The sequence below is a fragment of the Pteropus alecto genome, unplaced genomic scaffold (assembly GCF_000325575.1).
Source record: "Pteropus alecto unplaced genomic scaffold, ASM32557v1 scaffold103, whole genome shotgun sequence".
Taxonomy (NCBI): Eukaryota; Metazoa; Chordata; class Mammalia; order Chiroptera; family Pteropodidae; genus Pteropus; species Pteropus alecto.
Window position 1 is genome coordinate 2,260,164 of NW_006436288.1, and position 19,887 is coordinate 2,280,050.

General features: G+C 36.9%; 1 pseudogene; it reads left to right on the forward strand.

Annotated features, from left to right (window-relative positions):
• The first annotated feature begins 1,614 nt into the window (after positions 1-1,614).
• Positions 1,615-19,126, forward strand: LOC102885671 (annotated as a pseudogene).
• Positions 19,127-19,887: the final 761 nt, after the last annotated feature.

Genomic DNA, 19,887 nt, shown 5'->3' on the forward strand with positions numbered 1-19,887 from the left:
TATTGGAAAAAAAAGATATCCCTGACATCCTCTTGGCTTGGTCGCCTCCACTAGTATGTAGTTTATCTCTTCTGGTCTTCATTGTGGTGGGCAGAACATCTGTGGCTGTTGACATCTGCGGCTCTTGGCTTCAGGTCTAGATTCCTGCACATTTCTGTGTCATAGGGTAACATTAGTGTTAACAAAAACTCCAAAAGAAATTAAAAGAGTTTTATTCATATACGACTTCGAATCAGAGAACGTAGCCCTGGGTATGAATCGAAGACACACTCCGAGGTTCGGGCGGAGGGGAAGAACACAGCTTTTAAAAGGAGAAGGGTTGCTAAGGAAATAAGCTTATAAACTTACACCATTAATTTTCTGATTTGTGGGAGCAACTGACCTTTCAATGATAAGAATGATAGATAAAATATGTTTAAGCATTTATCAATGTCCTAGTTTTGGTTTTGGTTCACAGAACAAAGGTTTTTGGTGGAGCAGTTCCAGTACAGGCAGTATTGCTTCTCTATTGCATGGGGTACGATTTATCAAACAGTACAATCAGAACAGGGGAGCTGCTTGCCCTGCAGGTAGTTATGGAGGCCAAAAGGAGAAAATTATGTCTTGTAAGCAGTTCAGAGCTCAAGCTGCGAAATCCAAATGTTGGGCCACAAGTTATGATATTAAAGTTCTTATAAGTCCTCACTAGCTATTATGACAACTAAACTCCAAAAGTTCAGTGGGTTAATGCAATAGAAGTTTATTTCTGGCTCATATATCAGTTCAGTGTTGGAGTTCTTAAGTGATAGATGGTTTTCCTGCATGTAGTAAATTTGGAACCCAGCCTCCTTTCATCCTGTGGTTTCAACATTCCGTAAGGCAGAGATTCCCAAACTTTCTTGGTTCATAGTGCCCTTAGAATCTCAATAATATATTCTTGGGGCTGCAGGACAAAGGAAATAGCTAACGGTTCTTTTTATTAAGAAGTTAGGGCCAAGCAATTTAATAGTAGCACTTTGCTCAGTGTCCTGGACACTACTATGTTTTCCTCAGAAATTTATAATGCAGTAGTACTCCTTTTATTTGCAGTTTCATTTTTCATGGTTTCAGTTACCTTAGTCAATTGCAGTCCCAAAATATTAAATAGAAAATTCCAGAAATAAACAATCCATAATTTTAAATTGTGTGCTATTCCGAATACTGTGATGAAATTTCACACTTTCCTGCCTTGTCCAACCTGGGATGTGAATCAGCCCTTTGTCCAGAGTTTACATGCCGGTATAGCCTCCCTGCCCATTAGTCGTTAAGTAGCCATCTTGTTTATCAGATCGACTGTCACAGTATCACAGTGCTTATATTCAAGTAATCCTTATTTTACTTAATAATGGCCCCAAAGCACAAGAGTTGTGCTGCTGGCAATTTGACTTTGCCAAAGAAAAGCTGTAAAGTGCTTCTTTTAAGTGAAAAGATGGAAGCTAATAAGGAAATTTAACAAGGAAAGAAAAAAAAATCCTACGCTGAGGTTGCTAAGATCTATGGTAAGACTGATCCTTCTATCCATAAAATTGTGTAGAAGGGAAAAAAATTTTGTGCTAGTTTTGCTGTTGCACCTTGGACTCAAAAGTTACAGTCACAATGCATGATAAGTGCTTAGTTAAGATGGAAAAGACATTAAATTTGTGGATGGAAGACTTGAACAGAAAATATGTTCTGACTGATGGCAACGTGTCATGCCAGAAAGCATTGAAGCTATACAGCAAGGGATCCTCTGAAACAAGTGAGCACATTCACGTAACTTTTATTACAGTATATTGTTAAAATTGTTCTATTTTATTATTATTTTATTAATCTCTTAGATGTATAGGAAAAAACATAATACATATAGAGTTTGGTACTATCTGTAGTTTTAACTATCCACTGGGGGCCTTAGGAAGTATCCCCTGCAGGTAAGGAAAGACTACAGTATTCCAAAGACCACTTTTAGTTCATTATGGTGTTTTTTGTTGATATAACTGTTTCCTGTCAATATTTAATATATCCTAGGTACTCCTTGTAAATTTACCGTGGCTGTGAAACTGTACACAAGAATCATGATTTTGGAGTCTTTTCTTCCAGTCAGAAGGGGAAGAGTATGGGGAAAGCACTCCTGCTTTTTAATCACTTCTGTTCACATTTCATTGGCAATCACTATACATATCGTCATACCTATGCTAAAGAAGCTGGTAGATGTAGGCTCCAGCTGGGATGTCACCTCTCAGTATGGAAACAAGAACACATTTTTGATAGGTGGCCAGTTGTTTTTTATACTCTTGGCAACCTCTCATTCCAGATTTGGATTCTATTGAGTCCTTTGATTCATTCTCAGTGCTCTCTGAGCCCTCAGGTATGAGAGTAGTGACTCAAAAATACTCTGAACTAGTGTGCGTCAATCAGTTAACCTACTCTTGGATTCATCTCCCCAAACATCTCCTTCAGTTATTGCTACTCTACACTCAAGTGTGTGTGGGAGACACAGAATTCTTTCTCAAGGCTTGCAAATTCATGGCTACATTCTGGAAAGTTTAAACATAATCTCCTCTGCTGTGGTAATTCTAGACCTACCTTGAGTTTTATTACAAAATATTTCCACACTCCACCCCACCCATCAAGTAGGCAACTCATCTCCTAGAGGAAGGGTGGTGTTGGCCCTTGCATCAACCCACTATGTATTTCCTTGTCAACACTGCAAACTTTTTACTTGTTTGGATAGGAACTCATTCAACCTTATTATACATCCTTATTGTAATTTATTGTTCTTGAGTATGCTTTATGTCCTTTTATTTCAATCTGTGTCTCTCAGTTTTCCAAGCCAAGCTTTGAATATCTTGAAAATATTTTCTCTCTCAGATGGATAAGATCTTACATTTTAATGGCTTTGAAGACTATGGTCTCTGTCTACTCAAGACCTCCAAAAGCCACAAATTTTACTCTTTGATTTTTTTCAATATTTTTGTTTTCTCCTCTCTTGAGCAATAAGCCTTAGACTTTTGGAATAAATCTAGTGGTGGAACATTTACTAGGTTAAACAGTAAAGTTTAGCCTAGTAAATGTTCTCAGAAGAAAAATGTGTCAGGTAGTATTTTAGACTAGTATCCAAATACTCTTCTGTATATTTACTTCTGTAATTAATTTTCCTTTTATTTTCTATTCTTTTCCTCCATTATTGCATATAGGTTATTTTGATAATTAAACCTACCATTAGCTTCTTAGATATCAGAATATTGAGTTTGAATTGCTGCAGGACCAAAGAAAAGATGGATGTTCTTCAGAAAACCTGGGCTTGTGCTTGATGCCTATGGAGCTTGTTTTGAACACTTACGACACAGTTCTGTAGTCTTCCTATCTTCTCTTTTTCTCACTTGCCTGCCTTTTATATAAGCTGCCATCCGTAGTGGAAGCTATAGTAGTTTCCAGACTGCTGGTGTCTTGTAAATTGAGTACACAAAAGAAGGGCTGCCATTGATCAGTGATTAGAAGGCTATTAGCATGTCTTGGCTTCAGGACCATGGTATAAGGGTGAGATGTGAGTTAGGAATGGGTTGACTACAGTAGGAGAAGTGGAAGTTAGTAAGAGAGGTTTCTGTACAAGTCGAATACTGATTTAGTGGTTTAATTTAATCTTTTTCTAAACGAGACAAACTTTTTCATCCTGCTGATAAATATTTTTATCCTGTCTTTACCTCCAAATTTTATTTACTTAATATCTTAGTATCTTCTTTTCATTCTACAGAAAGAAGTACAAATGCCAAATAAAACAATTACAAAACACAATTCTTTCTTAGTGGTGTTTAACCTTGACTATGGATGTAAAATATTCCTGTATTAAACATCTTCATTCTTCTTTCAGGTTATAAGAAAGGATTTAAGCCTGAATGGTACATAACAATGAATCAATGAAAAATGTTTAATAAATATCTGATGAATCTGGCTGCTACTGATATTTTTAAATGAAGATAACAAGAAGACAAATTTTAGGCAGTTGATTCTTAGTAAATGGCTAGAAATTAACATTTTGATATAAACTAGAGCCAAAACTCCAAAAACACATTACTAGGAAAAGATCCTATTTCACTTTAGTTGAGTAAACTGAATGAGCAACTCCTGGATACAAGGAACTGAGTATAAACTGTGCCTATCAATCTTTCAGACAGCTGTAGTCTGAGAAAGGAGTTCTGAGGGAGTGGTGCCAAGAAAAATTTGAATACTCTCTGTGTTGAGAAACACACACTATATCCTAGCTCTTTCAATTTAATGATCAGTGATCGGAAATAAGAACCAGTACAACACGAAGTCTTTGACAAATATTGCAGAATGAGGGGAAGAGGACATCATCTTGAAATCTCAGATTTCTAAAAACAACTAATTTCAGGAACCAAAAAAGAATTATTGAAAATGTTTTAGCATCTTCTATGGGATATGAGAAAACATAGCTTCTATTTACTAAGAGAAGAAAATTTATAAAGAAAAACAAGTTGAAAAGAAAATGCATGAGATGATAAGGGAAATGGATAGAATAAAAAAGGATTGATAGAAAACTAAAAATTTAATAGAAGAATCGACATTTCCATTGGAAGCTAATTGTAAAGAGCAGAAATCAACACTTAATAATTGAGCCAGTAATTTGAAGGACAAATTGATGAGGCCTTTCAGAAAATATAGGGAGAAGATAAATGAGAAGGGAGGTAAAGCTGAGAGACACAAAAGACTTTAGAATTCAACCTAAGAATGATATGTGTTCCTAAAGGTGAAATTGAACTAATTAGAATTGAAACATTGCAGAGAACACAGTCAAGAAAACTTTCTTGAGCTAAATAGACAAATCTGAGTGTTTCTCCTGAAGTGATATGATGAGAGGTACACATAAACTATGTGGTAGTTTTGCCAAAAATGTTTAACCTGAATCAAATGATGAGGATAAAATCTGGTAGGGCCTGCCTCATGGGCACATGGCATATGCAGTCAAATACTCACCCTTAGAAGGGATCCATGCTTGGTTTAATGTTCTGTTTTCACTGTCTGAAATTCTTACTAATCTGAGAACAAAGGGTCCTGCATTTTCATTTTTCACTGGGCCTCACAAATTATGTAGCCATTCCTGAATCTGGTACATCCAGATTGTGGGACATTCTACAAGACAACTGGCCTAAATCATTTTTTTAAATGTAGTTATTTAATAGATATATACCCCCCAAAACCCTACCCCCCCCGAAAAGACATGAAGGAAGTACTCTAGATTAAAGGTAATTAAATAGACATGACAATCCAAAACAACATGTGATCTTTAATTGGATCCTAAATGGGGCTTGTGTGCATGTGTGGAGATATCTGCAGAAGATATTTGGGGGGAGAACATTTGGAGAAATTTAAATAAATAAGGACTATATATTAGAAGGTACTGTATATTTTTGGAATTTGTTGGGTATGAAAATAATATTGTGGATGTGTCGAAGGATGTCCTAGTCTTTAAGGAACATACATACTGTGGTGAAGTGTCATGGTGTCTGCAACTTACTTTCAAATGGTTTGGTAAAAAATAAATGTAGATATGGACAGAGATGTGGATGTAAAAGGGGGTTCTATGTAAAGTAACCTCACAGGGTGGTCTGTGAGGTTAAATAACTAACTGGGCATGTCATGGTGGATAGTTACACCCCAGGCTAAATTCTTCAGTAAAATATATATCTTTTCCTTAAGTAAACCCTGTCCATTGTTTCTGTGCATCTATGTTAACACACCTTCGAAATGCCCCTTTTCAGGCCCTCAAGAGAGCACATAATCTCACTACCATGTAATCTCATCTCATTATTGCTTCTTCCCTCCTTTATGTAGTCTTCCCTATGTTGCCTCATTCATTTCAAATACATGAAAGAAGCTGTAAAACTGTTATTCTCTGGAGCATTTGAGATCTTGCTCCCCAGCAGATGTCATCAGTTTGACTCAGATCAACTCTTATAAAAATTATCTCCAGCTTTGGCTATTTCTTACATTGACAAGTAAAATAAATGTGTCAAACACTACCCTGCTAAGAATCTTTTCAGCAAACTTTTTTTTTTTTTTTTAATTTAAAGGGTAGTTTTTAATGACTGTTTTTTCATTGATTTCCTAGCTGACTTTTTACACCTCCTGAGTCTCCTTTTCTCTGCTGCTACCAACACCTAAACTCTGGGAACTTCTTCCCTCTCCTCTCTCAGCAGCTAGCACATTCTTTTAGGCATGATTTCTCTCAAGCTTAGATCCATCAGTTCACTGGCTCTGGAGGCTAAACCTTCACCTTTCAGGCTCATCAAAGCCTTCTCTCAACAAAGGTGGGGCTCTCTGTAGGGGTAATTACAGTCCAGTTATTAAGAAAATAGTAGGTACTGAATTAGTACAAACAAGAAACAATTATAACGAAAACCAAACCAACCAACCAAACAAAAAACACTGTTGAGCATTCTAGTAGGGGCGATATGGAAAATGATACTTACGAAGTATTAAAATCGAACTGATTTTACCAATGGAGAATCAGCCACAGACTTTTTTGAGGGAAAAGGTTGTGACCATGGCATTTTTATAGTGAGTCATTTTTAGTTCATGAGTTAAGGTAACACATTTTCAAGGACTTTGAAAATGAAACTTTTATGAATTATTTTTGAAAGAATCATTTTGATGTACCTCAACTAACTGAGTGACAGACAAGTCAAAGTTAGAGCCTGAAGAATAGAAAGTCATGATGTAAAACTTTAGAGGATAATCTTTTACTCAGTTTAGTAAATTCAGGACCTCAAATTCAAGAATCAAGGTGATTCTCCATTCTCAGGTATGGATTTTGCAACCTAGGGTACAGCTTGCCCCTTGGTGCTTTCATTAGCAGGACTGTATTTTCTTTCTGTTTCCTCTTCTTGCTTGGTGACACAAGGTGCAGTTCTCAAGCTGCATTCCTCACAGCACAGGGCAGATTGATTTCTTGTTGTGGCTGATGACCATTTAAAGCACTTGTAGGTGCTTTTCTGTTCAACATTTGCAACGAAGTAATTTGTTTGAAATGCTGTGTTAACAATAATTCATAACAGAAGCAAAGTTGCATAAAAACCATAACAGCCATTGTTACTGCCAAATAAATTGAGGAATGATTTTTTATATCCTGAAAACTCCTCTTGAATAACAAGTCATGTTTTTAAAAGTTGGCTATGAAAAACAAATGACTCAGGGGCAATATGTTAATAGTCATGAAGGCAGTCTTCTTATTGTTCATCTTCTAGGGAATGCTCTTATTAACTAGGCTGAAGTAGTGTGGAATCTTTGGCTGAGCTAAACTAGGATTCATGTTTAGATGTGTCTGATGAATGCATGAGTCCACATCCATCTATCTGAATTGGTTTGCACTGAGAAAGAAAACTGGAGAACTGGTTTGTGCATGGCACCAGGAGGAAGCGGAGTGGGTAGGGAGAAGGAAGAAGAGATAGAGAGAAAAGCATGGTGTCTCTTCCATAACTTGCCTACCTTGTCACCTTGCTTTGAGCTTTTGCAGGTGAAAGGGGCTTCAGGCAGAGGCAGAAGCAGATTTCAAAGACTTCATGAAACTTGGGGCCATTAGAGCATTGTTCTGATGCCAGATGACAGTACAAATTATGGAGTGAGGAAGAGAAGCATACTTTCCATGTCAGCATGGCTTGCACTACATAAAATCTGTAGGGAGGGCCAAGTTGCACTGACACAGTTAAGATAAAACAAGTATGTACGGTAAAACTCCACCATAATACTATGAGCAGAGTCAGAAATTAAATAATTTAATATAAGGGACACACTTTTGCAAGGTTAATAAAATAAAAATGGTGACTCAGTGGAGGATGGGAATCAATTGCCAATGGTATCATAAGCAAATTTGTTTTACTGAATGTATATTTATATATACATTGTTATATATCCAAATGGATACCATTTTTAAATGGAAATAGGAGAGGGAAAGCAAAGAATTACGTGAGCATATTATGATGGATATTTCTGTACTGTGGGATTTGAAGTGATATTTGAAGTCCCCACATGACAGTATTTTCCAAATTTTTTATGACAAGAATGTAATATTTTCCTCATCTAAAAATTTTATTTTTATTTTAAAATATTCATAGAATATTTCATTTTACATAAACAAAATAAAAATATTTGAAGGTGTCCTCACTGAATAAATAAATCCTCTCAACAATAAACTGTAACTAGAACCAGGCATTTTAAATTGGCTACTGTATACTTTGAAATGTGAAGTATATTTCAGATCAAGCTTTTTCACTTTGGATGGACACCTTAACAGTTCCATTTCTGTCATTTCTGTAGTTGTCGTTACACTTTTTTTTTTTTTTTTCAAAGTCTCCATTGCCAAAAACAACAACTTGGTGTATAAATCATCCAGGAAGTGTTTTCAAAATACTCAAGGTTGCTTAATGCTCTACTATCAATCTGATCTTCTCTGGGCCAGGATTTCAACAACCTTCCCAAAAGATGCAAATTCTCCCTAGCTTGAGTTATTGAAAGCCACCAGTCTATACAAGAAAGTTCAAATTTCATAGCTTAGTCTTTACAGTATGAATGCCTTTCTATCTCATTTTCTCTCTCCTGGGTGAACTCTCTGCTGGTCTACCTCTTGGTCTGAAATTGCTTGTCTTTTCTTTCCATTTTCAATAAGGTTGTTCTCCTAGCTTATTCCTTTCCTCTCTTCCTTTTAAAAAAAAAAAATTATTTTTATTTTTTCAATTATAGTTGACATACAATATTATATTACTTACAGTTGTACAACACAATGATTAGACATTTATTTAACTTATGAAGTGATCACCCCGATAAATCCAGTGCCCATCTGACACTATACATAGTTATTATGATACTACTGACTATATTCCCCATGCTACATCCCCACAACTATTTTGTAACTACCAATTTGTATCACTTAATGCCCTCCCTCCTGCATCTATTACCCTCCTCCTCCCAGATCTGGCAACTATCAAAATGCTGTCTGTATCTGTGAGCTTGTTTCTATTTTGTTTGTTTGTTTATCTCGTTCTCTAGATTCTCCATGTAAATGAAATCATATGGCATTTGTCTTTCTCTGTCTGACTTACTCCACTCAACAAAATACCCTCTAGGTACATCCATGTTGTTGCAGAGGGCAAGATTCCATTCTTTTTTATGGCTGAGTAATATTCCATTACATATATGTACCACCTCTTCTTTATCCATTTATCCATTGATAGACACCTAAGTTGCCTCCATATCTCGGTTATTGAAAATAATGCTGCATCTTCTCTTCCTTTTTCAAACCAATCTGTCATTGAAGGCTCAGCTCTAGTCAAGAAGCACTTTGGAGGACTTAGTAAAAAATAATAATAATAATAAGTCACTATGCTAGATACTATAAGAGCTCTAATTAGAAAGTTTGTAATATCTGTCCTGGTGGAAGATTTCACTATCTGGTGGTAAAATTTAGGTAAGTACACGAATTACTACAATGCAAGATAGAATAATATTAAGTGCCACACAAGTATAAGTTCTATGAGGCCCAAAGAGGAATGAGCTGTATGTAAAGCTGCTTTGATACATTTCGACATTTCCTTCTCTGAATTATTGCTTCACTTACTATTTATACCACTAATTTTCATGTATGTTTTGTGTGTGTATTCTCCTTAAACACCTTGAAATCAAGGACAATCTTAAATTTTGTTTTTCCCCAAGTAGCCCTAAACAGTAGGGGACCTGAGTTATGTGAAACTGAATTTCAGTGTCAGTGGATCATCCTACAGCATGGATGATGGAAATGCAAATAGCCCCACCAGGAGAATGACTTTAAACGCCCATGCTCCAAAACAGAGACTTTACCAAGCCTTTCCAAATAAACAATAAGCTAAGTAAAGCAATAAGCTTGATCTTTAATCTCTAGGACTTTTCCTCTCAATCACTTAGAGAAATTCTGATACTCTTAAGAAAATGACAATTCACCTTTTGATCCATTATGCTCTCCAGGCTATACCTCTTGTTGACACTAGGATTTGATGGCCTAGGGGATAACTTATTTTTACTTCTTTCCTTGCTTTAATCTGGTGAACTAATAGTGGTTAAAGTATTTGGTTTCTGGAACAAAATTGTGTGGTTTTAAATCTTCGTTTTGCCACTAACCAGGCAAGTAACCTTATATCTCTGTGCCTTTGTTTTCCTCATGGGAATAACAATGCTAGTACCTACTGTTATAGATGTGTTATAAATACCACATATTAATAGAGTTAAAGTGGTTTGACAATATCCGCGTGATAGAATATTTGACAAGTGCTCTCTTGATCTAGATTTGGAGTCAGGGCTAAAAACTCTCCTCCATTTCCCAAACCCCAAAAGCAGGCGGTTTGCTCAGACTGAGCCCCTACTACTTTCCTTTTCAAGCTCTAACACCCCTTGGTTACAGTATCTAATACCCAACTGCCAGAGGCCCCCAGAGACCTAACCCTCAGGGAGGGCCTCTCCAACCTCTGGGCCTACAGAATTATTCAAAATATCCAACCCTCAGGAAGTCACAAAACCTAGCTAACCCCACCTCGCTTGCCATAAAACTGCTCTTACAGCTCCAGCTTTCTGACGCTGTCCCAGGGGCAAACTGCTGTGTGGCCTTGCCTCACAGCCTGCTAGTTTGGAGCTGTAACAAAAAGTTCCGCCTTTCAGCCAAGAGTCACTGCACTGTGTCCAACCATCAAAAAAACCTATAATCATACCTAATATCATATAATTATGAAATAACCTGGCATGCGTTAAGCACTCAGTTAATGTTACCTTTCTTAAAAAGGCTTTCTATTCCAAATTTCTGTAAAATTTTGTGCATGCAAATGTTCCAAGGTTATTTCTTTTAAGAATTCAAACTAACCTTTAGATAGGCACTAATCTCATTAGAAAATTATCTTTTCAGCTTTAATTGTCTGACTTAATAGTATTCCTGCTCTGGTCACTTCTTTGGGTCTCATTCTCTTGTGAAGCCTCTGATATATATGTAAAAGTTCAATAAAATGTGTATGCTTTTTTCCTGTTAATCAGTCTTTGTCAGTTGAATTTTCAGGCCCAGCCAGAAACCCTAAGAGAGCTGAGGAAATCTTTTTCCTTCCCTACAATACCACAGGGGAAAAAGCAGTTTATATATCTAAAATATAGTTTATTATATCTAAAATACAGTTTAAGAATAATTTTTAAAAATTTTATTATGGAAAATGTTATACTTAAACTAAATTGGAATAAAACCACATGCCACCATCACCAACTTCAATAATCTGACCAACATTCATCTAGACCTCTTATCCTCATCTCTCTAAATGATAGACTATTTTCTAAAAACATAATAACAATACCATTGTAATAGGTAACAATTTGACAGTAATTCCTTAATATCATTAACTACTCAGTTTTCAGATTTTCCCAATTATCTCAGATTTTTTTAAATTTGATTTCTTTGGATTAGGATCCAGAGTCCACTCTGCAACTTTTACATTTCATTACTATGTCTTAAGTCTTTTTTAATCTATTACTTCCTCTTCCTCTTCTTTTTGTCACAAAATTTATTTGTTGAAGTAACCAGATTGCTGTCCTGTAGAGTTTCCATGCTCTGACTTTTGCCGAATGTATCTGTTGTAGCAGTGTTTTTTTAACAGCATTGCTGAGATATAATTAACATATAATAAACTGCACATATTTAAAGTGTGCAATTTAAAGTGTACATATATTCTGACATATGTGTATATACATGAAACCATCATCACAGTCAAGATAATCTATTACCTTAAAAGTTTCCCAGTTACCCTTAGTAATCTTCCCTCATTTATTTATTTATTTTTTCTTTTCCAACCCTTTTGGAGTGGTTATGACATTCATTTGTAATATATTTAAGTTCATTTATTATTGTTGTTATTCCAGTTTGAGTCTGTCCTCTCTTCCCATCCTGGTTGATTTAAATTATATATTTTCTGAATAGATGAAACATTAATATGGTTCTAAAATTCAGAACACAGAGAAGTGTCACACCTCCCCTCCCATCCCTCCTACCTTGCTCCAATTCCCACATTCTTTACACTTCATTCTTATACACCCCTGTATTAACCAATCATACTAAATGCTCTTTTTAATTTTTTTCTTTCTTTTTTTAAATTAAATTATTAGGGTTGGTTAATTTATTGGTTAATAAAATTATATAGGTTTCAAACTCTTTCATACTTTCCTTTTTTAACTCAAAACTATATCCACAGCAGTTTATAGAGATGATTATTTCTTACAGCATCTTCTGGATTACCAGTTTATTGTACAGTTTCCAGTGTATGAGCATTTAGATTGTTTCTAATATTTTGCAATTACAAACAATACTGCAATGTCCATAGGTATTTTCATATTGTTGGAGGTTGTATCTTTAGCATAAAATTTCTAGAAGAGGGATTGCTGGGTCAAAAATTAAGTACCTATATACTTTTGATATACTAATTTGTTTGCCAAATTTTCCCCCAAAAGGGTACACCAGTTTGTATTTTCACCACCAAGTAAGAGGATGCTTGTTTTTCTGAAGCCTTGGCCAACAGAATGTATGCCAGTCTGTTAGGTGAAAATTGACATCTCAGTATTGCTTTAACTTATATATATCTATGAGTGAGTTTGAACATCTATTCTTATATTTAATAGCCATTATTATATCTTGTTTATTAATTATATGTTCATGTCTTTTTTTCTACCAGATTTTGGTCATTTGTTCTCATATTTTAAGAGTTTGTTATATATTAGGGATATTAGGTCTTTATCTATAATGTACATTGCAAAATTTTTTCATGGTTTAGAGGGATCTTTTGGCTTTGTTTATGGTGATTTTTGGCCATGCAAAATTTTGTAATTTTGCATAGTCATATTTATAAATCTTTAATTTTATTCCTCTAGATTTTGATAATTTGCTAATTTTGGTCATTTTAAAGCTTTTCCCTGTGTTAATGTGAAATAATTTATCCATGTTTTATTCTAATGTTTATATGACTTCCTTTTTTACTTTTAGATTCTTAGTGCATTTGAAGTTTATTCTTAAATTTGTCATGGATATAATTTTACTTTTTTCCAAATGGTTAAGAAGTTTCACAGCATTATTTATTACAAAAGTCCATCTTTGTCCAAAATGATTTGAGATGCCATCTTTATCATACAATAATTTTCATATGTACCGGGTCTATTCTATTCCATTGGTCTATCTATCTATGTTCCATTACCAAACTGTTTTAATTATAGAGGCTTTATAATATATTTTAATGTTTGCTTGGGCTAATCCCCTTTGTTCTTGTTTATTTTAATGTCTTCCTAATTATTCGTGCATGTTTGTTTTTCCATATGAACTTTAATAAAAACTTATCTGATTTCATAAAACTTTTGTTGCTATTTGTTGAGATTGTGTTAATTTTTTAAGTTAGTTTAGGAAGAACTAATATCCTTATGATGTTGAGTCATCTTACCCAAGACTGGTTTCCAAGAATACTTTATTATTGCAACGACTTTTACTATTGTAATATTAATTCCCTAAACACTTTTGTACATTTAACATGTATTAGGAATTGTGCTAGGCACTGGAGATGTGATGGTAAGTAAGACAGTTTAAGATTTTACATAACATAGATAAATGAAAGCACATATTTTCCCATTAAAGTTAAAGTGTTGAGGTAGCTAAATCTTAAGATCTGTAATGTTTAATCTGGTAAAATGTTGCTATGGTTCTATTTTATGTTGACACTTTTCTAAACTAACCTCTTTGCATTGTAACGATTTGCTCTGAAAAGGACTGAACTGACATCATTGAATTGCTGGATCTTCAACAGGACCACCTTGCATCACAGTGTACTGACTGAAGCCACTCCTAAATAGCATTGCAATTACCATTTAACCCTGTTGACAAAATACCTAGATGGATCTAACTCTCTGTTTTGTCTGTGCCTCCACTCCATTAGCTGAGCTCTGGTGGAGAAAACCAATCAGCAGAAAAGTTTGGTGCCATTAAGCATTCATAAGTCTCATCCTCAGATGGATCTTCAGCTCCGCCTAGCCACGCTATTATGTTTCTTTAGTCAGTTTGCTTTCTCCTTTCAACAAAGACTGTCTCAACTCGCTTCATATTTCCCTTATCGTTTCCCTTGTTCTGAGCATATGGCCCCACCTCCTACTACAGAGAGAAAGTAGAAGTTATAATGTGGGAATTCTTTCATCTTGCCTCTAGCAATCTTACACAAGTAAGTACCTGCATTTCCACCCATGAGCTCTTTGTTCCAGCCTGTTTCAATAAAGGAGAAATTCTTCCTCTTATCATCTAAGATCAATCTGTCTACCTGAGTCTAATACTTCTATCTTCTTTCCCTTTCTTAGTTCTAATTCAGCCTCGTACTATCAAGTGTCTATTCTCTGTCCTCTATCTTTGACTTCTCTTTCTATACTCTTTCTTTTTGCAAAACATATAAACCTGCTGAAATCTATCATTAAAAACAAAAACAAAATCTTTCATCTTATTTTTACTTCTAGTAATGGTCATTTTTCTCTTCTCTCCTTCATAGTCTAATTTCTTAAATCATAGGATTTTGCGAGGCTAAATAAAAAGAACTTTCACAAATGTAGACGTGCATTGTCACTGAGAAGAGGGAGAGCTTGACGAAAATACGCAGACAGCTGCAGACCACCCCAGTGTACCTGGGCTTTGAGGCTACCTTTGATCTGAGGGGCTGGGTGCCATATGTGACACATACGATATATTTGTCTGTGGCTTGGTGAACTAGGCAGTAAAAGCAATATGGCATAAGTATGGGTTTGGAATCAGTTTCTTTATTTGAAAGTTTGAAATAATAACAGTTACTTTGAAGCGTTGTTTTTGAAGATTAAATGAGCTAATGTGTATATAGTTGTCATTGTAAAAGCCCAATAACTGTTACCTATTATTATTGTCATAATTGTAATTATGTTGTCAGATGGGCAGGTTTGTGCAATCAAATATGAAAGCATACATATTTAATATGTAAATAAATCTAAAGTAATGCAGCTATCTTTGACCTATAAGTTTGACTAGTGCTTTAGACATCCATTATTATTTGTTCATTCATAAAGAAACATGTGTAAAAGGAATTGTGCTAGGCATTAGAGATTACAAAGAAAAATCTCTGCTCTCAATGATCTCAGTAGGAGGGCAGTCAAAGCATAAGCATGAAATTATAATACAATGAGATAAGTGCAGTAATAAACACAGGGTATTTAGGAGTTCAAAGAAGGAAGCACATACCTTGGGGTGAGGTGCATCAGAGAAGTCTTCTGGTTGAGGTGAAACTGGAGCTGATTCTTAAAGGGAGTAGGTGTTAGCAGAAGAAAGAGAAAAGAGAAATGGTTTTAAAGTTGCTCTATCTACAAAGTTTAATCCAAAGGCTTTAGAATTCCATGCTTTATTTAATATAAGAAAATTATACTACTAAAAAGTTACTTAAAATTCATTGGCCTTCTTGAATGATACGTAAGGAACAAGATATTACATAATACAATGATGAGGCAAAACTTTTTTTTCACTGAAAATTGCTGTAGAGACACAATGTATTTTAAGGAACCTGGTGGCTAGGAGCCCAGATAAGGCTACTACCAATGATTAAATTGTTTTGGCTATGTCTCTGTGGTCCTCAGCTTTGATGATACAGGGAGTTGATTGTCAGCTAATAATGTTGCAGGAAGCGACACACACACACACACACACACACACACGACAGAGGAATTCCGAAGCTCAGACAACTTTGTTAGAGGAAGGAGAATTTATTAGGCTGGCAGAGAGCGCGTGGGGTTAACAACTCCATGCACGTGCTCGCTCTAGTTAGATTTATTACATACTTTTGCAGTGTCCATGCAAGGGGCATATCATTCCTTTGTCTGAGGTTTCACATGTGCCTCCTTACTCAGGCTGGGAGGAGGAGCTTCGGGTGGGAGGCTGCAATGGGGGAGGAATTTCCAGACTACTGGTCTTATCTATTTACAGGTCATTTTGCCTTGTAGAACCCGTGACCTTGGCGCTATCAACACTGTTATAGAATTCTCGAAGAGACGGGACACTGAGGCTATAAGCAGAAAGTAGCACTTTATTGATGCTGGCACCGGCTCAGCAGATTCCTATCCAAAGGCTAAGCTCTAATTGTAACATAACGAGCAGTTTTACACAATCTCGTTGTTCCTACACAGCTACAGAGATAAGAACATTAGTTGGATAACAAGCTATGAATCAACAGGTGTGAGCTGGAGAGTCCTTGAGGTGGGGGAGGTAGCTATGGGAAAACATGTTAGCTGGAGACCCCTGGGCAGCATGCGAAGAGAGAGCAGTTTTAACTCGCTGAGTCGGTTATTTCTGCAGGCCCTTTCCTTTGCATTTTTTCAGATGCCTCCTCTCCTCTCTCAATAAGAGATGACCAATGTCTTAGGTTCAATTTATTAAAAATAGGAGATGGATGTATAAGTTACAATGCATTCACTTATAAGAAAAAATATAAAATTTGTGCAAACAGAAATACTAGTGTTATAATTGGTATATTTGTTCCACATAGGCATGCTAAATAGCTGTCTTGAGATCCCGAAATCAGAGCAAATAGAGTTCGCTGGAGTGGGCAGGTGTCTGGTTTGGACAAGTGTCTGAGCCATATGGGCTCAATTTACTGTTCTGATTCTTCAAAACCTTAATTTACGCAATTTTATAGATTAAAAATTCTCATTGGAATTGTGGTTATTTGAAAGATGAGGTCTGGAAATAGGCAGGTCTTAGGCTGATAAGCATCTAATGAGAATGTATTTGGAATAGGCACAACTAGTATGCTCTGAGGCTGCATCATAAACTGAGGTCATGTTAAGATAGCAGGGGAGAAGAATTGGCATTAGAACATATACCTGCCACATAATTAGTGCAATATAGGCTGTGAAAGGGGGAGCAATCTCTGAACCTTTGAGAACTAGACAAATTATATTAACATAAATTCATAGTAGTATGCATATTATCCATATATGTAAAATAATTACATGTATATGCATAGAAAAAGGTATGGAAGCTTATATAAAATGTTATGAGTGGTTTTCTTAATAAAGAAACATTTATGGAGATTAAGCCTGCACGGATAGCAGCAGAGCTGGCAGCGACCCTCCCTGCACTGGCCTCCAGCGGGCACTCCCCAGGAGGGAGAAGCTGCCCCAAAGCAGGGAACCACAGGTTACTCTAAATGTGACTTTTAAAAATGAAACTCAAAGCTCTCTGGTTTCCGATCCAGAAAATACAACTTGGGTTGATGTCAAAGCTATGGTAATGTTTTGTTTGATCTGAACACTATTCAAATAAAACGTTGGAATGAGGAAAATGAAGAGGTATTCATCAACAGTCAAGGAGAGTAGGAAGAAGCACTTAAGAGGGCAGTTAAGCAGGGAAACCAACTGTAAACGCAAGTCCAGGAAGGCTACCGTGTTGTTGATGAAGCCCCTCCCTCAGCTGTGCAGAGAAACAACCAGTTGCAAGGGCAGGGACAAAGCCACTTGCACATTATTCTTCACTGGTGAGAGTCTTGAGATCAGACATGGAGACCCCAGAGGAGCCTGCAGCACAGCAGTTTCCACTGTGACACAGACCAGCCTCAAGACAAGCCCCCAGACTTGTTCACAAGCTCCCTGGATATATTCAGAGAGCAAGTGGTTAAAGATAACTGTTGAGAAGCTTAAACAGAACTTACATGAGAAACTTGTCCTCCAGAATCCATCCTTGGGTTCCTGTCCCTCAGAAGTCTCCGTGAACTATCTCAGAGGAAACACTGTTTTTGCCAGAAAACCAGTTCAGCTGACATATTGCTTGCAGCAGCTGTCAAGAGAGGATCTTTAGTGTACGCCACCAATGCAGCCTGTGTCCATCCTACAGTATCTGTGAAGACTGAGAATCGGGGCCATACACCCATGATACCAACCACGTACTGCTGAAGTTGTGGAGACCTGTTGTGGGTTCCTCTGAACCATTCCCTCACTCAAGATTCTGGACTCCTTGTCTTCCTGCTGCTCTGGAACAAGCCAGGCTCCAGAAACAGGTTGACGAGAACTTTCTTAAAGCAGAAAAACAAAGGTTGCAAGCTGAGAAGAAACAGCGTAAAGCAAAGGTAAAGGAACTTAAAAAGCAGCTTAAACTGTACAGGAAGATTCATCTGTGGAATTCGATCCACGGACTCCTGAGCCCCAGGTCCCCTTTAGGCCAACCTCAGAGCCTGCTGTCTCACACCCTGCTGCTCCTTTGCAGCCCTGCGCCCCAGTTATGCCAATTGTCAGTGCTGCATTTGTGGATGAGAATTTGCCTGATGGGACTCACCTTCAGCCAGGAACCAACTTTATCAAACACCAGAAGATAAAAAATACAGGCAATGTAAAGTGGAGTACAGACACAAAGCTCAAGTTCATGTGGGTACACCTGACTTTGCCTTCTTCAGAAAAGAAGGTGTTTTTGTTCCCTGTCTGAAGGCTGGTCGTGTGGAAATTGTGTCTGTGGAGTTCATTGCCCATCTTTCTCACAAAGGCCAGCAGTTTGGGCCTCAGATCTGGTGAGGTATCATAATGAACCCTTTCCCCTCCACGGAGAGCTCTGATGACATTGAAAAGGGCATGATTAGCTCAAGCAAAACTGGTGATCTCACCTGCCAGCAAGAGGAAGTTTTTCTTCTGGCTAACGAAGACAGAAGGGACAGAAACTCACATCCAGCAGAAGACAGAAAATGTTGCCAGCTAGAAGGAGCTCTACATCCCATCTGCGGCCCTTTTCATTGCCCAGGATCTGCTGTTGTATAGAAACATTGTCCAAGAGTTGAAGAGAGTGCTCTACAACCTACTCCTCTCCCCTGCCCCATGGAGCCCAGTGTCAGTAAAGAGGAGGGCTGAGAATACTGCTTTGGTGGAGGAGGCACAAGATGACCTGAGTGGGACCCCGTTCATGTGTGAGAATGTAATCCGATCCCTTACCCCTGATTACAACTTCTTTTGCAGACGGAAGTCCCTGCACATGAAATTTGCCTCGCCTGAAAAGGGACCCCTTGGAGACATGAGGGAAGAGATTGTCCATAAAAAATAAACACCAGTAATAAGTTCTGACTGTATCACAAATAACAGTTCTAACAACTACCGGCATCAGAATCACCTATGCTCCTTATTTAAAAAGCAGAATCTTGATCTCTACTGCCTCAGAATATCTACAGCGAGGCTTGAGAAGCTCATTAAAGTTGAAAAACCACCGACAAGTATATTTGTGGAGCATGTGACGAAAGCCTTTACCCCAACCACATTATATCTTGATTATGAGGCTCCAGAGTGGTTTCCTTTGCTATAAAGAAGAACTTTGCCATTTGTGGATTCAATTATCATAGTTTAAATTGCCAGAGAAAAGTCCTAACCATCCGTGACATGTAGCCTTTAGAAGTTTTGCCGAGACACAAAGTATAGATCAAGTGGAGTGAGGTCAACCAATGGCCCAACAGTTCTTGCTTCTCAGCATGACTGTGATTCTTTGTGGGTAGGCATTTTATAGGAGGAATTATCTGCTAAAATTGAATTTATGATTTTAAGGATTTACAAAGGTCTCAGAGCAGGCAAGGGGCTCCTCTGATATGATACTGAATCTTTCTTTGTCCCATTCTCCAGAAATTTTTAAAGTTCATAATTCTAATCGTCATACCATTGATTTTTTAAAAAACTTAAATCTGGATTCTTTTTGCTCTCTGCAATATATGGCTTGGGTGACAATTCCCTCTTTTTAAACATCCTCCTTTCTTGGTATTTATGATACTGCTTCTTGTTTTCTTTCACTTATTTTCATTGATCTTTCTGTTTTCTGTC